This window comes from Carettochelys insculpta, chromosome 3 (genome assembly GCF_033958435.1).
Source record: "Carettochelys insculpta isolate YL-2023 chromosome 3, ASM3395843v1, whole genome shotgun sequence".
NCBI lineage: Eukaryota > Metazoa > Chordata > Testudines > Carettochelyidae > Carettochelys > Carettochelys insculpta.
This window is the reverse complement of record NC_134139.1, coordinates 57,762,588-57,784,784: the sequence shown is the minus strand read 5'-3', so window position 1 is coordinate 57,784,784 and position 22,197 is coordinate 57,762,588. Positions and strand designations below refer to the sequence as shown.

Sequence of the window (22,197 nt, the reverse complement as noted above, 5' to 3'; positions counted from 1 at the left end):
ATATAAGCTTTGTCTATATGATCTTGAGCAAGTTCTTCAGGGAACTAGGGCATGGAGAGACTAGCTAGTACAAAATAGCAAGACCAGTACTTCTCTACCTCACAGAGGTGTTACAAGGAATAATACATTGTAAACTTGTGAAGCGCTCACATTCTTTGGTAATGGGGACCATATCTGTCTGTTAGATGTCACTAAATACATACACCACATAGGCCATGTCTATACTAGCCAAAAACTTCAAAATGGCCATGCAAATGGGCATTTCGAAGTTTACTAATGAAGCACTGAAATACATATTCAGTGCCTCATTAGCATGCGGGCAGCCGCGGCACTTCGAAATTGACGTGGCTCTCTGTCACGCGGCTCGTCCAGATGGGGCTCCTTTCCGAAAGGACCCCGCCTACTTTGAAGTCCCCTTATTCCCATCTGCTCATAGGAATAAGGGGACTTCGAAGTAGCCGGGGTCCTATCGAAAAGGAGCCCTGTCGGGACGAGCCGCGCGGCAGACAGCCACGTCAATTTCGAAGTGCCGCGGCCGCCCACATGCTAATGAGACGCTAAATATGTATTTCAGCCCTTCATTAGTAAACTTGGAAACGGCCATTTGCATGGCAATTTTGAAGTTTTTGGCTAGTGTAGACACGGCCAATGTTTAATTGAAAAAGCCTTGATGCAAAAATTTTGACCAGCTCCAACAAAAACTTTACATGCATACTTTCAGTGCTGTGCAAATTTACTCATTGACAATAAGGGATTTGCTGATTGTCTCACAGACAAATGTGACTTCACATCTCCTGGGTCCCAGTTCTGTGCCTTATCCACAAAATCATACTTTCTTCCCTAAATACCATACACATTTTGCATGTATTCTTTCATACACAAAGCCCTATTATATACAAACCAAATTATTTTAGGATTGTTAAGTCCTCCTGACACCCACTATTTGACAATTGGACATAGGGTTAGTAAACAGGTGGGCACACCAACGGATGAGCTCTATTTTCTTTGAATGCGCAGGTTATAGGAGCAGAAATCTTCTGCAAGTTTTTTTTAAAATCTCCCAGCCTATTAAATATACTGAAATAACTAATGGCAAAAATCATTGACTGCTAGTTTGAGCTTGTTCCTAAAATGACAATTGACTGTCCCAGTTATTTTAGATACCCATCAGAACTGTATACCTTCGATTACTTGCAAGTGCAGAGACGGACTGAGGCATGTGTGTGCGTGTGCCTCTGCATTACCTCATGCACGAGTTCATCGAATTAAGAGAAATAATGATTCATCAACAAAACAGACACTAAAAAAATGTCTTATTTCAAACAATCCCTGCTACTTCCTCAGCTTTTCCAGTTCATTGCTGCTGATGAGAGTAAAAACAACAAGTTAAATGGAGCCCTTCTGGGCACTGGGGACTAATTAATGCCATGTGACTTCCTCCCAGGCCTCCATGAAAATAACTATATTATAATGGTCTGTGATATTAATATCGGCTTTGGGAAAGTCAAGCAGCAGCTCCATAGGGAAGGAAGACGGATGAGCAAGTACTGTGGAATGTGCAGTATTTGACAGAATAGAAGCAGTATCTTTCTATAAGTTGCATCTAATTGCTTCTTGCTATATCACTTTAAGAAGGGAAAAGCTCTGTTCAAAAATACAGAGGACTGCGAGAACCTCAAAGGTTTCATTACCAGGATATGTGGAAATAGCTCTCGTTAGATATACTTTTTCAACAACTATTCACCAAATTCCTCTCACATGTCTCTCTACCTGAACGAACCAGAGAGGTGATATGGAGTGATTTCAGCTATCCAAAATTCAGTCAAAAGGCCAAATTTAGCAGGGAGTCCATTGGGAGTGCAGAGTGGTACAGGCCCACGTGCAGGAATTTCAGGGGGGGGTGCTTTTTTTGTAAATGTGGACTTCAATTTTTTAAAATGTAAGGGTTATTGTTCAAAGAGTGTGCCTAAGAGAGATCAATGAAAAATGGGAGTGGAAACAGTGATTGGTAAACTGACAGTAAAAATGTGTACAGTAATAAATGTTTTCTAGAAATGACCTTCTGGGATCTTGTTGCAGTAGCGTAAGTGCAAACAATATTCCAAAATTTTCCAGTCTTCTGAGTGTGAGATCTGGGCCAAAGCCACCCATTCCCTGTGTACCCATGTTCTCCACTCATAGTGCCACCCTCTTGCAGGATCCCTCCGCATGCACAGCAAATGATGTTCAGGGGTCACACAGCCTCCCTCTCCTCCCACTCCCTTTCCCGTTGCTAGAGCCCAAGGGCATGCTGGGAAATAGAGTCCCTTTCCTGCGCCAGGGAATTTTCTAATGTATAGTGTACATGCTCCCTTACTCCTCACTTCTGAATTTGATGCACTGAATCTGAGAGTAGAACATCTGAAGTCTACGTTGGTTTAATTCATATGCCATGGGGCCAAGAGACAAAAGCGTAAGGAAAGCAACTAGCAGGATGGTTCAAGTTAAAATAGTACACAACTACTTCCTCTTACAACTTCTTTTGTCTCTTTAGCATGCAAGTGAAATGAACTTAGATTCAAACACTCTCGTACACATCTGTAAGGATTTATTTGTGTGTTGTAGAGTGTGGTTACACTGAAACAGGGAGGTGTGGTTGTACCTGAGCTAGCTTTGACCTACCTACTGCAGTAATGCCTCCGAACTGCAGCATAGACGCTTCAGTTGAGAACCAAGTAATTGAGTGGAAAGGAGTCTATCTGAGAAAACAGATCAGCTCTACATCTGAATTTAGCCCAGAATAATTAGAGAGTTGAATGAGAGGTTTCATTCAGCTTAGCACCAAAGTTCAGAAGTTTATCCAACATCTGTACCCCTTTCATGTAGTGATGCCAGACTGGATATGCCACAAACACAGACCTATGTGCTTTCCTTTACGTCCTGGTTTTGTACAAGTCATATATACGCAGTGGCTTTTTTGTGCTGGTACTGGCTGGTACTGAGTACTGGCACCTCAGCAGTCCCAGCCGCTATTTGGTCAGGAGTGGGGGAAAGCCAGCTGAGTACCATCTCTTTTTTTTTTTCCCAAGGAAAAAAAACACTGGATATATGATAACAGATTCCTTCAGGACATTTCTATGATTTTGCTTCCAGTTCCAGATTTAATCAAGGTGATAGGAAGATTTCTTTTTACTAAGTGATAATTTACCAAGGTTTTTTCCAAGCCTGAAATTGCTTTGCATTCATTTCCATCTGAGAATTGGGTGACGCTAAAGGGCAGATACTGTTTTACACCAACTGGTTCTCCCATTCCACTTCTGCAGTCCCCTTGCTTGACTCATGCTCAGACATTCCCATCAGCACATGGAGAATTAGAACATCAAGCCAGCTCCATGTCAAACTTTCCAAACAGTGGGGAACTCTGCCTAACTTCCATGCCACATACATATCTCCTCATTCACTTTCAAGTCCTACCCAGTTCCAACTTGGCCTAACCAGGCCTGCCAACAGGACGGGTAAAGGGGGCAGTTGCCGCTGGGTCCCTTTGAAATGCTGTGGAGCACTCTGTGTGCGGCTCTGAAGGAGTATGTGTATGTGGGGGGTGGGGGGGTCGGGGGTGTTGCCAGAGCTGACTGCCCTAAGCTCCACCCTTTTACCTTTGGCCCTGCCTTTTCCAGGTTTGAGGAGCCAGGCCTCCCCTCCCTCTTGCTCTCAGGCTTGTGGTGACTCTCAGCACCACTAGACCTACCATGCCATTTCTTATTTCTCATTCTCTCTTTCTTCTCACTCTGTTAATTCTGCTGATGTTGCCAGTCTTCTTGTCTCATAATTTCCTTTTTCAGCTCCTTCCTTTGTGCCATCTTCTTTGCTGCTCCTTGTACACAGGACAAATGCTCATTTCCAGTGCACCAAGTCTCCTTCCTCCCTTTATTCAAATCCTGTGTAAAAACTCATGAACAGCTTTTGGTAATAGCCACATGCTTTGTTATGCCATAGAAGAGCATGATACCTTAAAAATATAATCATTTCTCTCTAGCCCACTCAGATCATCTTGTCCTCCCTGTGCATATCTTATAGGCCATGTAAACACTAGCGACCATTTTCAAAAAATCAGGGCTCTTTCGAAAGATCCCACTGAGCATCTACATACAAAATGAATTCTTTCGATATTAAATTGAAAGAACGCAGCACGTTTTTGGGTGGCCCTTCCCCTGTTCCAGATCATAGAATCATGGGACACTAGAACTGGAAGGGACCTTAGGAGGTCATAAAGTCCAGTTCCCTGCCCTCTTGGCAGGAGCAAACACCATCTGGACCATCCCCATTAGGTGTCTATCTAACCTGCCCTTAAATATCGCCAGTGATGGAGATTCCACAGCCTCCCTAGGTAATTTATTCCAGTGTTTAACCACCCTGACAGGACGTTTTTCCTAATGTCCAACCTAAACCTCTCTTGCCACCATTTAAGCTCATTGCTCCTTGTCCTATCCACAGAGGCCAAGGAGAACAATTTTTCTCCCTACTTCTTGTAACCCTCTTTGAGGTACTTGAAAACCACTATCATGTCTCCTCTAAATCTGCTCTTTTCTAAACTAAAGAAGCCCAATTCTTGGCTCTTGGCTCATGTTCTCTAGACCTTTAATCATTCTTGTTGCTCTTCTCTATACCTTTTCCAATTTCTTCACATCTTTCTTGAAATGTGGTGTCAAGAACTGGACACAATACTCCAACTGAGGCCTAATGAGCTCTGAGTAGAGCGGAAGATTGACTTCTCGTGTTCTGCTCTCAACACTCCTGTTAATGCATCCCAGAATCATGTTTGCTTTTTTTGCAACAGCATCACACTGTTGACTCATATTTAGTGTGTGGTCCCCTTAAAGCCCTTTCCGCAGTGCTCCTTACTAGACGGTTGCTTCCCATTCTCATTCTGAGAAACAGCACCCTTTTCTGAAAGGTTCTTTCAGAAAAAAAAATGTGTGTGGATGCTCCTGGGGGCTCTGCATGGCACCAGATATTTAGATCCCTTGCCAATTCTTTTAAAAGAACGGGGGCTCTGTGGACAGTCTCTATTGAAAGAGTGGATTGATTTTTTTTATCTGCTTTTTTGTGTGTGGACTCACTCTTCTGAAAGAAGGTTTTTTTGGAAGAAATCTTCCAAGGAACTTCTTTCAAAAGATCACTATAGTTTTATACATGACCATAGGTTATACTTTCTTCAGTGCAAGGAGGTTAGTTCTGTTGCTTCTACAGGACTGAACACAATGTTGGCTCCTAAAGTAATAGTAAGTAATAATCTAAATGTGGGACTATCTGCTATTAGGATTGGCAGAAACAACCTATAGATGATAATCAATAAGAACCAAGGTGAAATTCTGTTCAGACTGATATGTGTAGTTCTCAGTGTTGAAAGAATTTCACTCAGCTGAGAGCTTTAGGTATCAGCGTGCCTAGAATATTGTGTTGGGTCTTAGTATATAACAAGCAGTCCTGTAGCACCTTGGAAAATAACAAACTTGTTTGGTCATGAGCTTTCATGGGTAAGACGCACTTCTTCAGATGATTGGAGCAGACAGATAGAATCCAGTGTTTATCTAGCAGGGACGGAAGGGCTGGGGGTAGAAGTAAGGGAAAAAAGTTACCTGCCACTTTGAGGACAAGTTAATGAAGCAAATTAAGTAGGATGTGTCTGATTTCTGTGAATCTCAAAGATTTGGAAGTTTCAGAGGGGGAGCTGTGTTAGTCTGTATCTGCAAAAACTACAAGAAGTCCTGTGGCACCTTATAGACAGAAGCATCTGATAAAGCAGATCTTTGCCCATGAAAGCTTATGCTCAAAAGTATGTGTTAATCTATAAGGTTCCACAGGACTAAAGATTGGAAATTTGCCCTTGTAATGAATAAGATAGTTGAGATGTCTGTTAGGTCCTAGTTTAAATGTGTCAATTTTGCCAATGAACTCCAATTCAAGTGACTCCTTCTGTAATCTTGTGGTAAAATCGTTTTGTAGAAGAATGGCTAATTTAAATCCATTATTGAATGTCCAGGGGGGTTAAAGAGATCCCCAAAATGTTTATGTGTATTCCAATGTGATTCTGCAGTTCCAGATTTTAGCCAGGGCAACAAGTAATAGTGCCAAACTGCTAATAAATATACTGTTTTTGTGTAGTAACAGAAAGGAAGCCGTGCTAGTCTATACACTATCAAAACAAAAAGCAGTCAAGTAGCACTTTAAAGACTAGCAAAATAGTTTATTAGGTGAGTTTTCGTGGGACAGACCCACTTCTTTAGACTTCTTCAAACTGTTTTTGTGGTATTATTAATTCAGCCAGAAGTAGGAAGGACCAGGAATGCAAAAGAGCCTTTCTCTGAGAAATTTGCATTCCTATATAGGCTTAAGTGGGTTAAAGAAATAGATTTGATTTTTGGACTGACATTTTGAAGTTTGTCAGTAACTGCTGTTGAGACTGATTTCTTTATGGAGCTACCATTATCTGTGTCACCTTGCTCTGCCAATCTAGATAATCAGTTTTAAGGCAGCAGTTCTAATTTAGGAGAATAAGCTGCAATCAGATTGCTTGTTGGTGTACATCAGTTGTGGGGGTATTTTACATTTATTCTCTCTCAATCTGAAAATCATGGGCCATATTAATCTGTGGCATAACTCTATTCAAGCTATTTGGTGAATTATTGCAACATTTTTGTTTATTTTCAGAGTATTGCAAATAATTCAGCTATACAAAGAACCAAACTCATCCATAGTGTCACTCCACAAAGATCGTGGCATACTAGAGATAGTTTTGGTCCTGTGTGTTTGTCTTCCTTCAAGTCCTTCAGGGATGCCATCAAATATATACCGGTAGATTAGTATAAGGATAAAGCCTTTGACTAAAAAATTGAATTTATTCAAGTCCTGCTGGCAAGTGTGGGATGCAAGTTCCCAACCTCAGGAAACAAGTGTGGCAAAGCTGCTGTTGAGTCAGGAGCAACATTTTCAGAACTATTTAGTGGTGTGGCTTTGATGATTTCTTCAGACTCTGTAACTGGGCTGACAAATTGACTTTCAAGTGAAAGGTCATTTAAAAGACTTGAGTATAAAGGCATCTGGATTTACAATTAAAAAGCTACAGAAGTTCAGTTTACAGCTCTACTGGGCTTTTTATGTAGGAGTTTCTGTCATAGAATTTGACAATTTCTGCTTTCTGATTGGGATGGTAGAAAATAAAAATTCCTTGTGGTTTCTTCTCTTCCTTTTTAAGCACAGTGAAGAATTGTGGTGTTTTGGCAAGTTCAATACAAAGAATATTGTGCTGGCATTCTCATGGTGTAGGTGACCTCTGATCTGAACTGTACAAGGGAAAAATCAGTCTCTGTTAACGAGAATACACATTTTATTGAGTCAGGTATATATAGAGATATATGCACTATATCTATTATGTACACACAGTAGACTCTGAGACTACCTGGCTCTCTTCTCACACTAGTGTAAATCAGGAGTATCCCAGAAGAAGCCCAGGGATTTAAAGCTAGTCTACTACATAGATTTGTTTTGATAAATTACATTTCACATACATCCTTTTATCCTATTCTCATCACTCCATCTTCACCAGACAAGTATTGTTGCTACATCTCCTGGCAAAAGACCATTCAATCACACAGAAGCTTAAGGCTCTGGTTAGCATTAGGGTGAGGGTTGAGCTCGTCACACACATCCCTCTACATGGCTCACCAGCTGGTGGTTCCACTTTCAGGTATATATGCAAGGATATTTATGGGTTCTATTTCCCAATATTTCTCTTTCCCTTAGGAACCAGGATGGAAACTTTAACTAAGCCTACAAAATTATTTTGGTACACCCATTTTGCTCACACAGGTTCACTACCCAGAGTGATGTAGTTACACCAACCTAGGATCTGTACACTGTGCTGTGTCAATGGGAGAACTGTTCTCGTGTCTCCCGGAGGCAGAGTTATTAAGCCAACAGAAGAGCTCTCGCCTGTTAGCTTAGAGTGTGTTCACCAGAAGTAGCACAGCTTCGTTGAGGCAGCTGCATTGGGGCAGCTGTGCTTCTGTAAATTTGTAATGTAAACCTGTGCACTGAAGAGAGGATTTTTTTTAATGTTTTATATGACGACTGTGTGTCCTCAGTTTCTCCTATGAGCTATATGTTTAAGTAGGTAATAAGAAAGGGTGTTTATTGTTGCAAAGAACCAGGTATGATCCCACCTAGCTGCCTGGGACCCCAGTCAATGACCTGTACACTTTGTTACTAAGCAACAATGAACTGAAGGGCCCCCCCCAACTTGGTGGGAGAACAAAAGGCTGAAGAGAAATCCAACTGTTGACTGGGGAAGAAGTCAAAGGATGGAGAAGGGCTTTTGGGGAGATAGATAGAGTGCAGTCAGATGGAAGGAGGAATGCTTCTGGATAGGGCCCACTCAGACTCAGGTCAGCCCCAGCTTTCTCTAACTTTCTATTTACAAGGCTCATGGAGCTCGTGGAGTGAGGCAGGTGTGCTGAAGGCTCAGAGATGAAGTCCCAGGAGGCAGCAGTGCCAAGGGCTCACTCCAGTGAAAAAGAATGTGACCGTAAGGCAAGTTAACACTCTGAAGCCGTGTCTACATGTGCACACTACTTCGAAGTAGCGGCACTAACTTCGAAATAGCGCCCGTCATGGCTACACGTGTTGGGCGCTATTTCGATGTTAACATCGACATTAGGTGGCGAGACGTCGAAGCCGCTAACCCCATGAGGGGATGGGAATAGCGTCCTACTTCGACGTTCAATGTCGAAGTAGGGAACGTGTAGTCGTTGCGCGTCCTGCAACTTCGAAATTGCGGGGTCCTCCATGGTGGTCATCAGCTGAGGGGTTGAGAGACGCTCTCTCCAGCCCCTCAGCTCAATGGTGGCCGTGTGGAGCGGCCCCTTAAAGGTCCCCACCCCCTCCCTTTCTGTGCGGGAAGCTGAGAGAGCATGCAGGCAGCAGCAATAACATGTGGCTCACCTGCACGCTCTTCTTCAGCCACCCAGACCCCCAAACGACCTGATGGCCACCTGGCAGCCCCCCCAGCGCCCTCAGGGAACCCCCCTGAAGGGGAGCGAGGGTTCCCAGGGCAGGAGCCAGGCCGGGAAGCGGCAGCGGGGCCCCTCCTGGACGCAGGCCGAGCTTCTTGACCTGCTGGGGCTCTGGACCGAGGAGGAAGTGCTCCAGGTAATGGGGAGCAAGAGGCGGAACGCGGATGCATTCACTCGGCTGGCCAAGGGCCTGGCCACCCGGGGTCACCCTGCCCGCACTCCGGACCATGTCCGGAGTAAAGTGAAGGAGCTGCGGCAGGGTTACGCCTGGGCCCGGGATGCGGCTGGCCAATCTGGGGCCACCCCCATCACTTGTCCCTTTTACAGGGAGCTCAGGGACATCCTGGGCCCCCGGCACACCTCCTCCCCTCCGGCCACACTTGACACCTCGGCTGAGGAGCCCCAGCAGGCTCCAGAGGTGGAGTCTGACCCGGAGTCAAGCCCCGCACCCCGGGGGCCCCCCCAGGAGCCCACCCCCGGGGCACCGGAGCAGGAGGAGGAGGAGGAGGGGGACTCCTCCTCCACTGACACCGGCCTCCAGATCCTCCTTCTGCCATCCTGGAGCAGCAGCTGGGCATCCGCCCCCCGGGTGTCCCCCGACTGTGGGAGTGGACCGTCAGGTATGTACCCCCCCCGGTGCACACCCCCGGGGTTGAGGGGTGGGGGTAATAGATATGGCCAGGGCCCTCCACATGCCCAGATGACCATGGCCCCAAGGACGGCAGTGGCATGTCCCTCACAGGAGTGCATCAGCCTCTTCTCCCCCCAGCACGACAGTGCCATGCCCCATCCCCGGGGCAGGGGGGAGCGGAACCTCTAGGGTCCTCCGGGGGGAGGGGGTGGGACACCCAGCAGCAGCAGCAGCAGCAGCAGCAGCATGTGATGGAGGAAGGGGAGTGCAAATGCGAGACTCAGGCTAGATACGAGCAACAAGCTGAATAGCTCCCAGTGGCTAAGGATGATCCTGAGGCTACAACTGGCAGGTTACACCTCTGCCCTGAACAAAGAGGAGGGAGGAGCCGAGCTGGGTTTGAATCGGGGGCTGCAGTTAGAGGCTAGGGGAAGGGAGAGCTAGAAGGCTGCCTGCCTGAGGAGGGGGAAAGCTACACCCCAGAGGAGCACCCCTCGGGGTCTTCTCCCCAGGACGGGTTGGAAGGACTGTCTCTGACTGCTGTACTGTCGCTTCTGGGAGAAACTGGGCATCTGTTGCCTAAGAAACCTCTCCTGTCAGACCTGCTGAGTGAAGTGAGAGTCACTCCCACCAGGGGACGGGGTGCAGTGCAGGGGGACCGTTGAACCCCATCACAGCAGCATCTCCCGGGGATGGGGATGGGGAACCTGCAGCAGAGGGGCAGGGGGACAAGGGCCACGGATCGGGGCCCACACTAACGGCTGTCTCCACTCTTCTTCCCCGCCTCCTGTGTTCCGCAGCTGCACCATCGGAAGGACCGGAGAGCGCCGGCGAGGCTTCAGTGGTCCCGGAATCCCCTCCGGGGCCATCAATCCAGGCCAGCCCCTCGGCAGAGCAACAACCAGCCCCACGGCGGGCAAGACAGCGGACCCAGCAGCAGCAGCTGCCGGCGATGGACCCCCCAGCTGCTGGCCCTCCACCGCCGGCAGGTGGAGGTCGCAGAGCAGTGCCTGCGGGTGGAGCAACGCTGCCTCCACCTGCAGAAGCGGGCGCTGGCCTGGCGCCAAGAGGCATGGGGGGCCTACATGCAGACATTCAACCGCATAGCAGATTACCTGGACCCCCATGCCGCGCCGGCCGCCGCTGCACCCGCCCTGCGTGCTCCATCCGCTGCGCCACCCGCTGCTCCAGTCGCCGTGCCATCCGCCATCGCCCCGCCACGCGCCACCAAGGGCCATTCTGCCAAGGGGGACCCGGGGCCAGCTGACACTCGCTGGCCGTATCTTCTGGTCTGCGCGGACCCCAGCCAGCCCCGGCCAGGGCTGTGGCTGAGGCGGGGATCCCGGCCGCCCACCCCCAGTGCTGGACTGTAGGAGCGTGGGGACCAGGACGTGGCCCCCCGCCCCCTTTGTATATATTCCCCCCGCTTTTTTGGTTTTTTGCCCTGTACATAGTTTGTATTTATTTATTTGTGACCCCCGTTTTCACTGTCTGATCCTTCCCCCCCACCATGTAAATCGTTCTCCCCTTCCTTGTTATCCCTGTTTTTATATTAATATACATACATATAATATATAAGTTAGTTAGAAGTTCTATAGTTATTATTAAGAAGAGTTCAAGTAAACATGTTTGATTTCACAAACAAGTGTCTGCTTTTATTTGTACAAGAAACGTGTGTGGGGGGTGTGCTGTTGGGTGTTCCGTGGTGTGGGCGTAGGGGCAGGGAGTGTTGTGGAGGATGTGGGGGGCAGTGAGGGGCCTGGCAGTGTTCAGCCCGCGGCCTCATCGAAATGGGCCCGCAGGGCCTCCCAGACCCAGGTCCCTTCGGGGTCCACCTGGCAACTGGGGGCAGCGGGTGGCTGCACAGCGGCCCTGCCGGCCTCCACAGCCCAGCCGTGAAAGAAGACCTCCCCCTTGCTCTCCACCGGATTGTGTAGGGCACTGCACGCACCCACAATCTGGGGGATGTTGGTGGAGCCCGCATCCAGGTGGGTGAGGAGAAACCTCCAGAGCCCTTTGAGGCAGCCAAATGTGCGCTCCACCACCTGGAGTGCATGGTTCAGGTGCTGGTTGAAGCGCTCCTGGTTGGCAGACCGGAGGGGGTATGCCGCATCTGCGATGACGCAGAGGGGCATGGTGGTGTCCCCCACAGGGATCTCCCGCTGGGGGATGTAGGTCCCCGCCTCCAGCCGGCGGCACAGGCCCGAGTTCTGGAAAACCCAGGCGTCGTGGGTGCTGCCAGGCCAGCCCACATAAATGTCCTGGAAACGGCCCCGGCTGTCCACCAAGGCCTGGAGGACCACTGAGTGGTAGCCCTTCCGGTTGATGTAACGTCCTCCACTGTGCTCCAGGACGCGGATGGGGATGTGAGTCCCATCCAGAGCCCCGAAGCAATTGGGGAAGCCCAGGGTGGCAAAGCCCACGATGGTGGCATCTGGGTCCCCCAGCCTCACGAGCCTGTGGAGGAGCAGGGCGTTGATGGCGCGAATGACCTGCAGGGGAAGCACATGGGAGAGCACCAATGAGGGGTGTGCAGGGTGTGTGTGGCCCTCCCCTGCCAGGGCCCCCCTCCCTTCCCCTCCCCTGCCCTCCCCTGCCTGGGCCCCCCTCCCCTGCCAGGGCTGCCTCCCCCCACTCCCCCCGTGGGTCCTGTTACCTCCATGAGGACCGCCCTGACAGTGGCCTTGCCAACGCCAAACTGCTGTCCCACGGATCGGTAGCTGTCTGGAGTGGCCAGCTTCCAGACAGCGATGCCAACCTGTTTCTCCACAGGGAGGGCACGCCGCATGGCGGTGTCCTGGTGCCTGAGTGCGGGGGTGAGCCACTGGCATAGCTCCATAAATGTCTGCCAGCTCATGCGAAAGTTCCTGAGCCAGTAGTCATCGTCCCACTCCCCAAGCACCAGCCACTCCCACCAGTCGGTGCTGGTGGGGTAGCTCCACAGCCGGTGGCGTATGAGGCGGCGGGGGGGTCGGGGTGCTTCAGGGTTGGGGGTTGCATCCTCCTCCCCTGCGGTCAGCTCCTCCTCTGTGGCAAGGAGGTGCTCAGCTGCTTCCTGCATGGCATGGAGCAGGGCGAGCACTGCTCCTGCAGGGGCGGCTGGGTGGACCTCTGGCTGCTGCTGCTGCTGCTGCTACTGCTGCTGGGGGTCCATCATGACTGCGTCGCCCAAGGTCTGCGTGCCTATGGCTCTGCAGACCGCGTGCTGTGCAGGCTGAGTGTGTCTGGGAGGGGCCCTTTAAGGGAGCGGCTAGCTGTTGCCCCGGAAGCGCTAGTCCGCCCTGTGACCCTGGCTGCAGCTGTGCCTGGCACCCTTATTTCGATGTGTGCTACTTTGGCGTGTAGATGTTCCTTCGCTGCGCCTATTTCGATGTGGTGCTGCGCAATGTCGATGTTGAACATCGACGTTGCCAGGCCTGGAGGACGTGTAGACGTTATTCATCGAAATAGCCTATTTCGATGTCGCTACATCGAAATAAGCTACTTCGATGTAGGCTTCACGTGTAGACGTAGCTTGAGGGTGTCTTCCAGGGACTGTTTCAGAGCTATGGAAGAGCACCAGACACATGCTTCCATGATAATTTGCCCTAAGAAAATTCCTGAGAAAAACAAAACAAAGACACAACCAACAGCCTTGTGAAAAGTAGTCCTACACTGAGATTATTCCTTAACAAGACTGACTGGTCTGATTTCCCATTTCCCATCCCTTTAGTAAGGCTAGTATAAGGTTTACTGTTGGTATCAGATTCATATTGGAGTTCACTCCAGAAATAATGGAATCATTTCTGAGCATCTGCTTTCATTAAAAGACTAAACAAAACAATGAAGTCAAAAATATCAAAGAGTGCTTTCCTCCAGAGCTCAACTGTGATACATTTCAGCATTTCCTTCCCTACTTAGAAGAATATTTTTGTACCCCATACAGTGTTTTTGAGCAGAAAACACTCTGAGCTTTCAAGTTGTAAAATAATACATTAACTCTTTTTGAGACTGTTAGGAAGGATTCAGTATATGGAGCACCCAAGTATGGCCCAGAGGGCAAAGTGTGATCTACAAATATTCTTCTGTAGTCCTCTTTATTTTAATGGAAGAATCCAGATAAAGCTTATTATTGCTGTGGAACTCAGCCAGACAGTAGTACATTCTCTTCATCCATCACAGAAGGGACCTCTTGTGTCCACGAACTACCCAGGGTACTCAGGAAATATGGGGGCAAGATGCAGTTCCTTATCTGAGCATAGGCAAGTCACTCACACTGTGCAAATCAATTGTTCATCTGTAAAACAGCAGTGATAATCCTTCCTTTCTGCTCTCTGTTTCACTTCAACTGACATTCAGCTCAGTTCTAAGGTAGAGGTGGTTGCCATTTTCAAATGTTGACTAAGGAAATTAAGCAAGATCATTGTCAAAGCTCTCACTACTTCCTCCTCCACTTTTGGGGACCAGTTACAATCTGGCAGAAACAGTCACATATTCAACAAAGCTATGGGTATAATAAATATGAACAATTTGGAAATAAAAATCCTCTTTTGTTATTCAACTTTTTAAAATCTTAGCCAGCTCTACCATTACATTTTATATTTAGGAGCAAGTTAGGTAGATACCTATCAGAGATGGTCTAGATGGTGTTTGATCCAGCTGAGAGGGCAGGGAACTGGACTCAATGACTCTTGAAGTCCCTTCCAGTTCTAGGGTTCTATGATCCTACAAAAACTATAGTGCAGTTGTTCTCAACCAGGGGTTGGTATACCCTTGAGGGTACACAGAGGTGTTCCAGGGGGTAAATCAACTCATTTAAATATTTGCCATATTTTAAAACAAGCTACTTAAATAGAACTAGCAAAGTCAGTTCAGGTTGAGCCTGTCTCATCCAGCACCCTTGGAACCTGACTGGTGCCAGACAAGAGAATTTGCTGGACCATAGGAGGTGAATATTTTGTATCACATTCCCAATGCCTCCACTGCTTCCTGGGCTCTTAGAAGACATTTAGGGGCAAACTACAGCTCAATAACAGCACAGAACACTGAGAACCAGAACTGGTGGCTGGAAACAAACTTTATGGGACCACAGGAAAATTGGCCACACCCATGACAAGTGGTCATCTGGCTAACTAAAATCATGCCCAATTATTGATGTTGCTTGATGAGAGTGTTCCAGATTAAAGTGATTTAACCTGTACCAAATAAAATGTCATGCACACAATGACGTTTATACTGTTGCATAGACTATTGTAGTGTTTTGCAACTTGCACGATTTATTTTAGATTTATAAGGTACACAAGAGAAAGTAAACAATTAGTAATAGTGCGCTAGGACACTTTTGTGTTTTTGTGTCTGATTTTGTAGGCAAGTGGTTTTAAAGTGAGGTGAAACTTGGCGGTATGCCAGCCAAGTCAGACTTCTGAAAGGGGTAGAGTTGGCAGGAAAGGTTGCGACCTACCGCTACAGCTCAATGAGTTAGGATAATGAGGGTGCAATGGGGAGTTTGAAGCTGTAATCACCACTGCTACAACTACACTACAGCAGTCTTTCAAAGAAGGTCTTCTGGAAGATCTCGTCTGAAAAACACTGTTTTCAAAAGAGCACATCCACACACAAAAAAGTGTAGTGAAAGATTGTTCTGCTCTTTCAATAGAGAGCGTCCACACAGCCCCTGCTCTTTTGAAAGAATGGGCCAGGAATTGAAAAATCCATCTCCAGGAGAACTGTTCTTTCAGAAAAAGGGCCCACGGAGCATCTGCACACTTTTTTTTTGAAAGAAGCTTTTGAAAGGAGGCGCTCTTCCTGATCCAGGAGTGGAAGATGACTTCTGGAAGAAGAGCTGTGTTCTTTCAATTTCCGATCGAAGGAGCACATTTCGGCCATTTCTACACATGCCAATAATAATAAATGGCCTGAAAATGCTAATGAGGCATGGATGTAAATTCCCGGCACCTCATTAGCATATGGTCACAAGATTTGGAGTTTGGAAGAAGCTCTTCCAGACTCCAAAATCGCTTGCAGAGGCGTGGCCCCTGGGGGACCTCCCGGAAGGAAGTCCTCCTTCTGGAAGCCCCTTCTTCCTTCCCAGGGGATGTATGCTAATGAGGCACTGGGAATTTACATCCATGCCTCATTAGCATTTTTCAGGCCGTTTATTAGCATGCCCCTTTCAGAGAAAGTGGCATGTGTAGAAACGGCCTTTGTGTGTAGATGCTCCATGAGTTCTTTTGGAAGAAGGGCCTGATTTTCCAAAAGAACTTGATACTGTAGACGTGGCCCATGAGTTGCACTTCCACTTTAAAGAACAAGTCACATGGGGGCGTGCGGGCTGCATGAGGGCAGAAAGCCACAGTTGCACTACAATGCACTCTATTTTATGCACACAGTATGCTTTGGCTGAGTAAAGTTTTGGCAGCAATGAAGGAATATATTCTCCCTTCTCTGCTCACAGAGAAGTTCCAATCAGATGAATGATATTTCCAGCAATGCACCATGTGGGATGTACAGAGAACAGCCCTTAAAAGCACAAGCAACTTCACTTTGCTGGTTACTGAAGGATGACTGCTTTGCCTCGTGTGCGCCTATCTGACAGCTTATCATACACAAATGCAAGGACAAGCCCATGTTTCTCAGGAAGCTGCTACATAAATATTACCTTTCTGTTCTAATCTGACATCCCTGGGAAAAGGATGCTGCCAATTACGCTGTGTGCAACTCCTATTGGAAACCTTGCCAATTGTAAGTCAACACTATTCTTAGACTGATGTGCTTAGTAGCAGGATGCACACAAGTTAAAGAAATCCTAGCAACTTGCTTCGGTTCTCCTTGGCAAGACGTTTTCAAGGCAACAGGTATGGTCTGAGGGGATGCAGGAACTGAGGGCAGATCCTCGGGCGATGTAAATTGGCAGTTTCCTTGCTGTTGGTGGAACAATGCAGTTTTAGAGGTGAGGATTAGGGCATTAAGGGGTTTAAGACAGATTTTCCCCTCCATATTTGACTATTTAGAACTTTTAAAATCCCAGAAACAGTACAATGACATGGGATATTAATTCTTATTTGTGCTTTATATATTAGATATGTAGCATATGTGTCCAACCACGTTCTACCATCTCTGGCTCCATCTACAGTTTGGACCTCCTTGTTCTAGCATCCTTGGGACCTGAGTGGTCCTGAACCAGGTAGTTTGCATGACCAGGGGACATAGAATCGTGGGGCTCGCAGAGACCTTAGGAGGTCATCTCATCCAGCCCCCCACTTCAAGCAGGATCTACCCCATCTAAGTCTTCCCACCCAGGACCTTGTTAAGCCGGGACTTAAAAACCTCTAGGGATGGAGAATCTACTACTTCTCTAGGCAACACATTCCAGTGCATCACCACCCTCTGGGTGAAGTAGGTTTTCCTAATAACCAACCTACTCTTCTTCTTCTGTAACTTCAGACCATTGCTCCTTGTTCTGCCATCTGCCACCACTGAGATCAATTTCTCTCCATCCTCTTTAGAGCTCCCCATCAGGAAGTTGAAAGTTGCTATTAAACCACCCCTTGGTCTTCTCTTCTGTAAGCTAAGCAAGCCCAAATCCCTCAGCCTCTCCTCACAGGTCATGTTCTCCAGCCCCTTGGTCATTTTTGTTGCCCTCCGCTGAACCTGCTCCAGCACATACGTGTACTTTTTATACCTGGGGGCCCAAAACTAGACTCAATATTCCAGATGTGGCCTCACCAGTGCCGAATACAGGGGAACAACTTCTCTAGATCTGCTCGCAGTGCTCCTCCTAATGCACCCAAATATGTCGTTAGCCTTCTTGTCTACAAGGGCACACTGTTCACTCATATCCAGCCTTTCATCCACCATAACCCCTAGGTCCCTTTCTGCTGTACTGCTGCTTAACCAGTGAGTCCCCAGCCTGTAACAATGTTTGGGATTCTTCCGCCCCAGGTGCAGGACTCTACACTTCTCCTTGTTGAACCTCATCAAATTTATTTTGGCCCAATCCTCCAATTTATCCAAATCACTCTGCATCCTCTCTCTACCCTCCAATGTATCTACCTCTCCCCCTAGCTTAGTGTTGTCTGCAAACTTGCTGAGGGTGCAATCCAGTCCTTCATCCAGGTCATTAATAAAGATATTGAACAACACCGGCCCCAAAACCGAGCCTTGGGCACTCTGCTTGAAACCAGCCGCCATCCAGATATTGACCCATTGATCACTACCCGTTTGGACAGACTGTCAAGCTAGCTTTCTATTCATCTTATAGTCCATGGATCCAATCCATACTTCCTCAACTTATGGGCAAGAATGTTGTGGGAGACTGTATCAAAAGCTTTGCTGAAGTCAAGGTATCATCCACTGACTTCACCATGTCCACAGATACTGTTACTTCATCATAGAAGTTAATCAGATTGGTCAGACATGACTTGCCCTTGGTGAATCCATGTTGTCTACTTTTGATCACTTTCCCCTCTTCCAAGTGCTCCAAAATGGATTCCGAGAGCACCCCCTCCATTATTTTTCCAGGGACTGAGGTAAGGCTGACCGGTCTGTAGTTCCCTGGATTGTCCTTCTTTCCTTTTTTAAAGATGGGCACTACGTTTGCCTTTTTCCAGTCATTTGGGATTTCTCCTGATCTCCAAGAGTCTTCAAAGAAAATGGCCAAAGGCTCAGCAATGACATCTGCTAATTCCCTCAGTACTCTTGGGTGCAGTTAATCCAGATCTATGGATTTATGTACATCTAGTTTTTCTAGGTAGCTCTTAACTTGTTCCTTCCCCACCAATGGCTCTCCTCCACCTTCCCATACTGCATTGTCTAGCACCGTAGTGTAGAATCTGTCCTTGTTCGTGAAGACTGAGGCAAAAATAGCAGTGAGTACTTCAGGTTTTCTTACATCATCTGTCACTAGGTTACCTCTCTCATCCAGTAATGGCCCCACACCTTCCCTGATAACCCTCTCATTGTTAACATGATTGTAGAAACCCTTCTTGTTACCCTTCACATCCCTGGCCAGCTGCAGTTCCAATTGTGCTTTCGCTTTCCTGATTACTCCCCGGCATTCTGCAGCTGTATATTTATACTCCTCCTTAATCAACTGTCCACATTTCCATTTCTTATACGCACCCTTTTTGAGCTTAAGCTGACCAAGGATTTCCCAGTTAAGCCAAGCTGGTTGCCTACCATATTTGCATTTCGTACTATGCAGTGGGCTGATTGTTCCTGTGCCTTCAGTACGATTTCTTTAAAATACTGCCAGCTCTCTTGAACTTTTTTCCCCTCCATCTTTGTTTCCCAGGGCATCCTACCCATCAGTTCTCTCAGGGAGTTGGAGTCTGCTCTTCTGAAATCACAGGTCTGTATATTACTGCTCACTTTTCTTCCTTTTGTAGGATCCTGAAATCCACCATCTCACGGTTGCAGCAGTCCAGGTTGCCACCCACTTCTGCTTCTCCTACTAGTTCTTCCCTGTTTCAGTGCCAGCCCCTCTACTGATGGGCTCTGCTCCTGGGAGGCTGCTGGGGTCCCCTCCCTGCTGCAAGCCCCAGTTAGGCTCCACTCCCTGCTGTCAGCTGATGACTCTGTTTGGGCTCCACTCCCAACCCCAGACACACTTCTACCCACTCTCCCTCCCGCCCCGCTACCTGTCCCGGCTGGGGTCCACTTTCAACCTCTGGCTCCCATGCAGGGCTCCACTCCCAGGACTGAGCCACGTGCCACTGGGCTCCTGGCCTTTGGACCCTGCTCCTGCCTGGAATCTTCTCCTGGATGCTGGCCCCCAATGGGCTCTGTGCCTGGCCATTGGACTTCTTGCTGTTGGGATCCTTGCTGTGAGTTTCTGGGGCTCCACTCTAGCAACATATATGGTCCTGCTGTGCCGTGTTTTCCCCCTTGAGTGCTCCAACCCTGGAGCGCCTACAGGGTCTCAACGATACTGCATCACAGACAGTGCCAAACCCAAGAGTCCCAAACCAGTAGGTGTCAATGAGGATGTTGCAGAACCTGGACAGCCCTAATACATAGACTGCTAATGCATGTGGGTATTGTCAGCAAAAAGGAACTTTTTTTTACCAGGAGGAAAACTTTCCTGACCTCTCTAAAACGTGTATAAGAGGACAGATTTGGAGGCTGCAGCACACAGGATGCATGGCCTAGATAGAGAAGACCAAAGACTTTGCCACTGACCAGTTTCTGGGTTGACTGGAGGTTGATGTGGCCCATGGCATAAATTAGAGCAGCTCTGGAGCAATCCTAATTTACAGCAGGCTTAATCAGCAGGTGGGCTGCAAACATATGTCTCAAGGAGAAATCACCTGAGTAAGGTTTAGGTGGACCCATAAAGTATGTATCCCTTCTCTACCAATGCTTATCATTTTTCCAGTTCACTAATGTCAACAGGAATACCCATCTGAGTCATGGGACAGGACCCATTGAGTAAGGTGTGGGAAAGCAAGGTTGCTAGTTGTCTGACTAACTCGCAAACTTAACGCCTTTTCCATGCATGAAAAATTGGAGTGTCATTTAAATGCCTGTTGCCGAACTTTCTATTTTTGATTAATTTTCCCCTTTTTACTAGCTTTCCTCCAGCTTGGCTTTCCAGTGTCACTGAGTTATTAACATCCAGATCTGAATCTTGCAATTTCATTGAAGGGGAACATGTATTAAAATACCAGATTTGCCAGCAAACATCTGCACCCTGCAAGCTTCTTGTATTATTATTATATGAGCAAACCATTTTAAATTCTTTTAAGTCTGTAACTTGTTTCACGTTAACACACTGTGTGTTTTACAACACCTTTTCAAAGTTTATGGCCTTTTTTCTTCAGCCGCTTGTTCCAATTGCATCTTATATTTCATCAAATATGGTAAAGAAGCCATGAGAATAAATTGATGCTCCATATGAATTCCCTTTTAAATGGATGCTGCCAAAAGTGCTGTAAAATGGTTTTCCTTTTGAGCCCTACTGAACTGTGAGTAAGTTTCTGAGGCCAAATTCTACAGGGAAACATTATGACCATTTAAGGTTTCCAAACTTTATGCTTCAGTACAAAAGGCCTAAGGGTGAGGATTTAAAATGGATGAAGTGGAGAAATTTGCACTTCCTTAAAAAAACATATAGCATTTCCTTCCATGTGTCAAAAATGAAAACAAAAAATACAAACTAATTCATCATGAAATTTTCCTTTTACAATTCCCTCTTTGGTCTACTCCTACCTAACAAGTCATATTTCCTACCCTTTCTTGTCAGCTTTATGGCTTGTTGGTCACAGTTTCAATAACTGTGATGGATGATCTTCTGTTCTATATAGTATGTACAAGAATTCTACTTAAAAGTCTGCTTGTGTTCACAGCTTGTTTTCTGCCACCCACTCTCCAGATCTCTTCACAACACACACTTCTTTTTGGGCAGATATGTATCATTTAGGGACATTAGTTGAATAAAAGAGGATGGTTTACTCTGTGGATCTAATAGGATACTGGTGTAAAATGAAAAGCTATCATATTTCTGAGTAACTGTTTGTTAATAATACTTTGGACTCCATTAATTAAAGCACATTCATTCCAGATATGTGATTTCAGTTGTTTGTTTTTCACTCAAGGAATATTATTTCAAGTGCAATGATGATATTTTTTTCTCTCAGGCACTGCATAAACCTCAAGAGACCTGTAGCTTGATTTTTTTTTTCATTCTATGAAAGAGAAAAAAAGAGAAAGAAGCACATTAGCTAAATAATCTGAAATTATTATTCAAAAGAAAAATTATCAAAACAAAATCAAGAGCTGCAGCTAGCTAAGTAAATGTTATTGTGAACAAAGAAAGTGCAAAAGACTTTAACAGCACATCTGTCCTAAAGCCCCAAAACCTTCCAAAGTGTAGATTTGTCAGTAGGATCCAGGCTTATCTTGGCTAAAACTTCTTGTCAGAGTTCATGTACTCAAGCCTATATTCATTTACTCTGCTCAGAATGATAAATTCATTAGTGTTGTGCAGGTGGATTGCCCATATATTTGATGAGCCAGAAATGCAGAGGACTAGCAGATGTAAAGTACAAATATAGTCCCTATTTTATATTTGCGGCTTCAGTGAAGTCCTAGCCCAAACTACCCCCAGCCCCCGGGTGAAGCTATGCTGTGTTTAAGTGTAATAAAAAGAAGGATGTTCTTTTCTCTTTTTTCCAGCTGCACCCCCGCCCCCTCCCAGTATTTCTTAGTATCATGGATGGTAAGAGCAGAATCTACCCTTCCTTTGAAGCCTTTTTTTTTTTTTATTAAATCACAGCTGTGTGGTCTCTGGCCAACTCAAACTCTCTTCCCACTTCAGTTCATAGGATCTCGCTGCATGCCAAGTCTGCTCAGACTTGTTATGAAGATAACTGATCAAGCCAACAGAGAGTTTCACACTGGTAACAGTGTTCACAAAAAATCCAAATTCCTTCAGTTAACTACTTCATCCATTTACCGGAAATAATTTTTTTAAAACCATCAGAAACCTGCAAAGGCAGAACTGCTTGGCTGTGTCTGCACTAGCCCCTTCTTCGAAGG

At 46.7% G+C, this 22,197-nt stretch overlaps 1 long non-coding RNA gene across 1 annotated transcript; it reads left to right on the top strand.

Annotated features, from left to right (window-relative positions):
• Window positions 1-16,475: 16,475 nt before the first annotated feature.
• LOC142010762 (uncharacterized) lies at window positions 16,476-19,467 on the top strand. The gene is made up of 3 exons (XR_012644875.1): window positions 16,476-16,514; window positions 18,953-19,009; window positions 19,343-19,467. It is a non-coding gene; the product is annotated as an uncharacterized LOC142010762 (long non-coding RNA).
• Window positions 19,468-22,197: the final 2,730 nt, after the last annotated feature.